Genomic DNA, 8,655 nt, shown 5'->3' on the forward strand with positions numbered 1-8,655 from the left:
GCATATTAGGCTCCCAGTTAGGGGAAAATCATGATACACACACACATAATTTAAAACCTCTTTATACATACCACATATACATACAGAAATCTAGAAGAAACTAACTGAGCATTCGGCACGTGTGTCAAACTTGTTCAACACAATTTTAGTCTTGTAAATGGAGGGCTGCAATAAAAAAAGGTAATTATGAACAAATCATTTTCCAGTACAAATGTAATTGGTCAGTAGGAACAGAACTCACATCCAATCAAATTACTGAGTTAAAAAAGGAAGAATAAGCCAAAAATAAGATAAGCGGTTCACGAATGAAAATTCGACGCACAGAAAAGTATCAAGTAGATTGCGTGTGTTTGTGAGGGGTGGGCGGGGTGGGGGGGGGTGGGGGTGTTTCAGTTGCAGTGCCGAGGAACAATCAAGCTTTTGCTACTTTAACACATAGCCAAGCTTTAGAACTGATCATTTTTCAATGTGAGTGATGCTGTAGCCATTCTGGATGCTGTCATCTGGAGCTTCAATCTAACAGAGCGGTAGGTTTGGTCTCTTTGGTGTGGCAGCCTGGGGTTTAAACCACACAGGTTTCTTGCCTTCTAGTGTTTCATTATTAATATAAAACATTGACAAATAGAACATCTGATGTTGAAAGATTTTGGTTGGAGTCTAGATGGACAACAATGGACTGTAGGGTTTTATATGTCTTACATAATGTATCCATCCTGAGATCCAGGGGAAAAAAACTCTTTTAGTATTGATTAACATTTTGATTGACAGGAAGAGGAAGTTGGCAAAGTCACACCCCCGCACTTGTGATGTCATCTGAAAGCCCTATCTTCCCTCTTTAAGGACCAATAGAAGTTAATAAAGTGGCATGTGTAGTTTTTGTACAGAAGACAAAAATGTATTGGTGGAAGGAGGACAGGACGATAGGAGGGTTAGTTGGACTAAACTTCTCAGTGTACAATCAGCTCTGTATCAACTAAATTATATGTCACCTTTGTCTGGTGTTTATGTATGTGAGCCACTGACAACTGGAAACAAATTCCCTGCTGTGTGACCATACTCAGGCAATAAACCTGGTTCCGATTCATTCATACTAGTACCTTCGCAGCTGCATTCCGCTCTCAGCAAACTACATAAGCATATTTTTTTTTATTAAACATATATTCCCTCATACGGATTTCGGGTTAAATAGCCGAGTCCGCTGGATTCCCTGGTGCCCTACTGGTGGCACTCGACAAGCTCGGTGGATTCTCTGCAAACGGTTTTGAACCCGAGGTTTGAGATTAGCGCTCTTATCAGCCGCGGAAATCCCACCATGTTCCAGATGGTTACTTATGATAATTAGCCGCTGGTCGGCTGCAGCGTAGGAACGAGCCCTCAAGCACTGTGAGCCACACAGGGATCCATCTTCGGCGAGAAGCCACTGAGGAGCCTCCTTCATGCCGTCCTGCTGTCACCAGAGTCCCAAGGAACACAGCTTATCGACAGCATTGCTGTCGAGGGTTCCACCCCCCCCCCCCCCTCCGTACAGGATATTAGATTTTTTTTTTTTTTTATGTACATGTATTATCATGTTTCATGGTTTTTTCCCCTCTATCTTCTCATTTTGTGATGCAGCCAATTAAAATAGCATGTTCCTGGGATCTCGCAGGTTTAGCAGCTGGCGATTTATATTTTTTTCCACGCTTGGCTGTCTATGGGTTGCGGCCTTTGGGTTAAACCTCAAGGTCAGACGGCCCCAGGCAGAGAAGCCGCTCGCGACATGCCAGAGCAGCATGGCATCTGGCCTCACACTGAAGGGCAGAACATGTTAAAGAAAAACTGCGCTGAGAAACACACACACACACACACACAGCTACACAAACAAGATTGAACAGGACGCCGTCAAGTATGGACGAGCAGATGTGCATGCACCAGTCTGACAGGTTGTCAAGATAAAAAAAAAATTGGAGAACTTTCTCAGAGTAGGCCTCAGGTTCTGTAGCGAACATCTGGCTGATGTGTGAGCCTGACACAATGAAATAGCGTGTGTGGCTCTTTCAACCCTAGTCAAACACGGATCGGTGTTAGTTTCTTATCTTTTGTATTTGGAGGAGAGCTTTCGTCTAAGGTGAGGCAGGATTACCGGGTTCTCCAGCAGAGAGCAGACCTCTGCTTGCTATTAATGCATATGAAACAAACTAGAGGCTCCCTCTGTAGCCTGCATCATGCATATGGAAGTGATATTAATGCTGATTTTCCTCGCTGCTGTTTCCTAAATTTTGCGCTGGTCCGTCTCTTCATGAGCTCGATAGGAAGAGGAATCGCATCCGCTCAGATCGCCTGAGTCACAATGAAGGAACAATGAAGGAAAACCGCAAAGGAAACCTTGACAAGCAGAAATGAACGGCTTCTGTTGTTGTTCGTCGCAGCAAGCAAAACAAGACCACCCCCCGCCTCCGACCCCCCCTCCCCAGAACGTGGCCCCTCTAAGTCAAAGCAAAACCTCCATCACCTCACATTACCATACCTGCCACACATCAGCTACCCAGAAGAAAGGAGACCAGCTATAACCTGTGGGGGTAACTCAAAACAAACGGATGTGAAATATGAATGTAGAAAGAAATATGCTAATGAATATGTGAATAAATAATCGAAATGCCGCTTTATTCAGTGTCTAAACCTGTTTCCCGATTCACATTCACGGCAAGTGATGGTTGGCCTGGAAAATCATGTATATAAGGAAAGATAATTGTGTTTTCACCAAACCTGAAGATAGGGCTACGGTTATTACCGGAGAAATATCTGCACCTCCAAGCCAGAGAAATGGCATGGCATGTAGCAGCCAAAGAGGCGGTTGTTTTTCCCGAACAATAAAGTTTAAGAGCATGACCTTTCAATACCACTGATCTCTATAAAAGTGGTATTTGAAATTGCACACTATCAATTAAAGCGAACAGTAGTCTGGGCATGATACATGGGTCTATGTCCCATAACCAATTATCCCAAAAAGGGTCATGTGAAGTCTGGCCCAGGAAATGCAGGGAATTGGGCTGGGGAAGGCATTGGATGGCATTAAAAGGCACACACACACAGACAAGAAGACACACACTACAAGCAATTTAGGAAACATAACCCTGGCGATGTGAGTCAGGTCAGTGCTGCTCACTGAGCCGGTGCACCACACCATTAATCCATCCATCCATCCATCAATCCACCCATCCATGCATCCATAAATCCATCCATTCATCCATCCATTCATGCATGCATGCATCCATCCCTCAGTCCACCCATCCATCCATCCATCAATCCACCCATCCATCCACCCATCCATCCATCCATGCATCCATTAATCCATCCATCCATTCATGCATGCATGCATGCATCCATCCATCCATCCATCCATCATCTTCTACCATTTATGCTGTATACGGTCATTATTGTGTATTTAATGCTTCTAAGAATTTACCAGAGCTACATGAAAATAATCTGATTATAAGTATTAAGTTCCGAGATAAACATTTATTCCCTCTGTGACTGACATAAGTGGTGGTTTATAAAAAGGCAGCCTCACGCATTACATCTAAAATGAGTGCAGACATCACCGGCTCATGGGCAGGTCCCGCACATGCTCTGCGTTATGAAATCCAATTAGCAGCTGCCAAGACATGGAAGGGGTATCCGATTGGTGACAGCCGCTTCCATGGGGCACCGATGCAGAGCCGAGTCGGGTGAGGATGACGGCGAGAAGACGGATGCTGGGAAGGCGGACAGGCAGTGGAAGTACTGGCAGCAGCAGAGGGGAGGGGGACAGATTAGTAAGCAGTAAAGCCTGAGGGTGTGTCTGTCTCCCGGTGTCTCTGTGTACACATCCTCTAGTCACAAGGATAGTAATGCTGACAAACAGGCCCTGCAGGGATATCGGTCTGATGAAACTCTCTGATCACTCTCAACTTTCTTACGTGTTAAGGATGATGAGGAGCTGAGGTTTCCAAGTTTATCTTTCCAAGCTTAACCTTAAGGCAGTGTTACCCAATCCGGTCCTCGGGGACCCACAAACGCTCCATGTTTTTGCTCCCTCCCAGCCAGTCCACATTTTAGCTTGAGAGTTGGGAGGGAGCGAAAACATGCAGCGTCTATGGGCCCCCGAGGACCGGGTTGGGAAACGGTGCCATAACAGTGGGCACTTAGTTCCCCACTAATACTGCATTCAGGTATCAACATAATTACCACGCCTCACATCAGCCCTGACAACACGGAGATAAAAATTCATGGTGACATCATACTGTAAACACAACAGTACTTCGATCAGCCGGCTCACTGCGGTGCACTACTACTGGTGAACTGTCCACGCAATTCTCCAAGATGATCACCATATGGAAAAACCATTTATTTCAGCATGCAGGGCTTATTTCGGTTCAGCCTGCTTTATATGCTATGGTGTACGCCAAAACTATGCAGTATAAGTACACTACAGTTTCACCTGGCCAGGCTAACAGGTGTACCAATAACCCCAAATGGCTGATCGATATGTTACCATTACCTGAGGTCAGATCGTATTCCACTGATGCCGAGAGCAGTTCACTCACACGGGTTGCTGGCCGAAGCGGGGGACAGACGTCGCAGTGACGCTCGGGGCAGGCTTAATGCCAACAGACGCACTGCTACCCACAGTGCGCTTAAGGCCTTTCAGACACATGCACAAAGAATCTTAAATAGCAAGTAAACGGGTAAATGACTTTAAATGCAGCTTGCATGACGGGTCAAACACAGCAAGGTCTGGATAGTTATGGGAATGGTGCACAAATCCCCTCTCTTTTTACATTTACAAAGGGGAACAAAGCAAAAGGAAGCAAAAATAAATAAATTGCTGATTCCATTCACAAGATTTTACTAAATGAGCCTGAATAATTAGCCTGATTTCCATCAACAAAATAATAACAAAGAGTGAAATTCCAGAAACTAGAGTTGAAATAGGTTGGGCCCGACCTCACGCCCGAGATGATTTGAGTTTGTGGTCTATACCAAATTTATTATTATGGTTATATCCTGACCATCATAATAGAACAATAAAATATCCATATATTGTATGACCCTTTGAGGTAACTTAACCTAAATGTATAAGTGTAAAATCATATATCTTAGTTAAAGGAACACAGCATAAAAATACACTCAGTCCCAATGAAGGTAACCAAAATATACGTATTGCTGTTGGTATTCTTTGGTTACAGGTCTACAAAAAGAACAGTGGGACAGGTCACTCCATGACTGGTTATCCCAAGAATTCCCCATAACATCACCAACCAAGCTTCGCCCGAGTATCAAAGTTCATATGAAAAATGCCTACAGCTGTTATCAGGAATTATGCGGGATTCGGATCCATCCCAGGACCTAGGAGAACATCAGTGCAGTGGCCCTGCCTCACTGCACACCTGCTTCATGTGCCGTGGGGCAGCTCGCTCCGGCAGGCCGCGATCGAGGATACTGACATCTCGTGGGACAAAGACTGACCTCATCAATCCAAAGATCTGGTCTAAAGAGGCTTTGGTTACAGAGCTGGGACATCAGTAGGCGCGTCGGTGCAGTTGACGCCGACAGGCCGTTACTAGTCAGCCCCAAAATCTCACCAGAGCCAATGTGAACCGACCTGGGTAGATAGACACATCTGCACACCTAAAATGCACATTACAGGGAAAGGCTTCACTCACTAAGTGAGTGTCTGAAGACATCTGTGTATCTCTGGGTATCACTCAGATGACTAACAATATAATGTGCTGTATTTATTCGCTATATACGCAGACGGTCCATAGGAAACGCTGTATTTAATAGAAAATCTTCTTATAAATCACAAGGTGCTCCACCTGTATTTTATACACAGAAGGCTGCATGTCACAATGAATTGTACAGTAAATGTTGAATTTAACACTATCAACCTAAAAATACCTTTAAAATGAGATTCTATTCTAAGCCGACAATAAAAACAGGAAGAAAAATACATTTCAAAGCATTGAATACCCACATTTTTGTAATATTTTCTATGATTATCCTAGACAACTATTTTTTTTAATGGCTTCCTCACCATCACGTGTAACACATCGATATAATGTTTTTTTTTCTATTTCTTATGTGTCATATCAGTGCTGTCATACCTGTCAAAATGAGGCAAGTTTGTAGACATCACTAATTCCGGCTAATCAAGTGAAAATTGAACTTCTGATGGACTTGCCCCCAGTATTTCTAAGCTATTTGCTTTCCACACCATGAATAATGAATAATTGAACTTTTTGGTCTATATTGCATTTTTCCTTCTTTCCATCGTACCAAATTTTGACATGCGACAAGTGAACACAAAATGTCAGCTCATGTCTTGCCTTATGACCATGTCATTAGCACTGCTAAGCTTAACCTTTCTGTAATTTTACTGTTAAACTTGGGGGGGACAAACATTAGGTTTGGATGTACTATTTAAACATCAGCTGGAATATGTCAGTAAAAGACCCATGGGGCCGATTTCTGAACATTCACATGCATTTAATGCATTTTCATGAATTGCCATGAACCACCTGGTATATTATTGGTTGCTGTCCAGGTGCGTGTATATTAATCTAGATAAAGTGCAATAATTTTGGATAAAGAAACATCTGCACACTACCACGGAAGACGCCTTCCGCTTAGGCGTTTTGAGCTTTTCGGTCCGGCTCAGAGGACACTACGTCTCTGGTGAGCGCCGAAGTCAGAAAAGAAGCTACGCGTGTTACAGAATAAAACCAGAGTGAAATACACCCAAAAACGTGTTTCCAGCTATTCTGAATACATTTCACCTTTTATTTATTTGGCCAGTTTAAAAAAAAATCTCTTTCTATTGCTGTTTTGTAAATAACAATTGGAAAAAAAACGTAATCAATGTAAAACCAGACGTGAAAATCACTTGCATTTAAAGTTTATTGCCTGTCTATCGTTGTCGGGTGTTTTATGAAATTGTGAATCTTAGGAGTTTAATGTGGTGTCAAGGGTCAAATATGTAATGTAAGCATTGATTTGTCAATGACAGATCTATCGGTTTATTACTTATGATTGAGAGGTATTACGTTTTTAAAAGACTGAAAACTTTGTATTTTGTTGTTTTATGTAGCTGGCATGTAATATTAATATTATAAAATTTGTAGGCGTGTTGTTCCATGTAACTTCAGCAAACACAACCATGGCATTAAAATGGGAAAACAACATTGAGTTCAAGATGAAAAGGTCGCTGCAAATAACTTCAGAAAGTTTCTTAACTCCACAATTTCTAAAATCGGATTTTCTGCCGTAGAGGCCGAACGTGCATTTCTAAAATAACTACTGACATACACCTTTAATCGGGTTTCTTATTATGACAAGGTGCGCGACATAAAGCAAAGGAATGTCGTTAAAAGGTAGGGAAAAAAATACCAAATTCATAATCTGGCAGTAGAAGTGAACACAACATTATAGGGTATTCTAGCCGAGGTCGGGGGGAAAAAGGAACAAGATGAAATTATTAAAACAATTACCCTGAAAATACCGGTATTTATTATTTCAGTTTACATCGTACTAGTGAGATTAATAATGAAAATATCATTGTATGCATTATAATTTGAATAAATTGTACTTATACCAACTTGATAATTGACATTACAGTCCATTATTTAACGTCTTTGAAGTTCCGAGATACTAGCGAGAGATCTGGGTTTGTCCATTTGATTAGGATACATTTCGTTAGCGCCTCCACCATCGGACTGATCTGTATGGATGTCATTCACACAGCACCCAAATGAGAGAGGCGCAGTAAAATCCCAGCCCCCGTCGCGGGCGATAGGCTACGTACCTGGTACCCCGCTACCTCCTCTCGACCTTGACTTCAGAAAATAGCCCCGCTTAATCCATCTGCTCTGCCGAAAACCACTGTGTCTATTTTCCCTTCATCAGGCTGAGACTTCGAAAAGCCCCCAAACAAATGTTTAAAAGCCAGGACCCAGTGGAAAGCATCCGCTCCTTTTACAAACACAATCCGATTTTTTAAAGTAATTAAAAATCACGAAAGAGCGGCCGATAGGCGCAATCCGGCTGTTCACGCACACTTCGGTATCGACGGAGCCCAGTCCTCCCCTCTTCTCTTATTGTAAGGTATTTGTGGTTTCTTTCTTATCTGGAGAGGGCTTTTCAATGGTTTTCTACTTAACTCGAAGCAGCAGGAGCGATCAGGCAACCCTGCGTGTGCCAATACACGTGAACAAAAAAAAAGTGAAAACAGTGAAATTACTGGTTATGTCGAAGGCACTTTGCCAAGTGAAATGGTAACAGCGACAGGTGAAATACATCAATCCGTCCCGACAGCTCCGGTGACAGCGGAAGCGCTGCTCTCTCTATGGCGCCACACCGGAGACTGAGCCGGCGAGTCTCCGGCGCACGAACTTAACAGCATCCAGAGGTTTTCAGCACCGCCTCCAATTAATAACAAATATACCAGTGAAGACAGATCACTCATGCCAGCAATGAAAAGCATTCATCAGGCACATTTGATTACAATGGGTAATTAACACCCGCCTATTTCTGATCTGACCTACGCGCTTCACTGGTTAATTTAAACTGTGCGATTCCCCAGAATAACTTCCAATTCAGTTAAATTACATCTATATTAACGCTGGCAAAGTGCAAGAT

The 8,655-nt window shown here is 42.9% G+C and overlaps 1 protein-coding gene across 1 annotated transcript in view; it reads right to left on the minus strand.

Annotated features, from left to right (window-relative positions):
- Nucleotides 1-8,454, minus strand: part of LOC125739549 (chemokine-like protein TAFA-2) — a 33,701-nt gene extending 25,247 nt beyond the window's left edge. Inside the window, exon 1 of the mRNA XM_049009775.1 lies at nucleotides 7,823-8,454. The gene's annotated coding sequence lies outside the window, so the exon portion shown is untranslated. The remainder of the gene's footprint in view (nucleotides 1-7,822) is intronic.
- Between the last annotated feature and the right edge of the window lie 201 nt (nucleotides 8,455-8,655).

This window comes from Brienomyrus brachyistius, chromosome 3, assembly GCF_023856365.1.
Source record: "Brienomyrus brachyistius isolate T26 chromosome 3, BBRACH_0.4, whole genome shotgun sequence".
Taxonomy (NCBI): Eukaryota; Metazoa; Chordata; class Actinopteri; order Osteoglossiformes; family Mormyridae; genus Brienomyrus; species Brienomyrus brachyistius.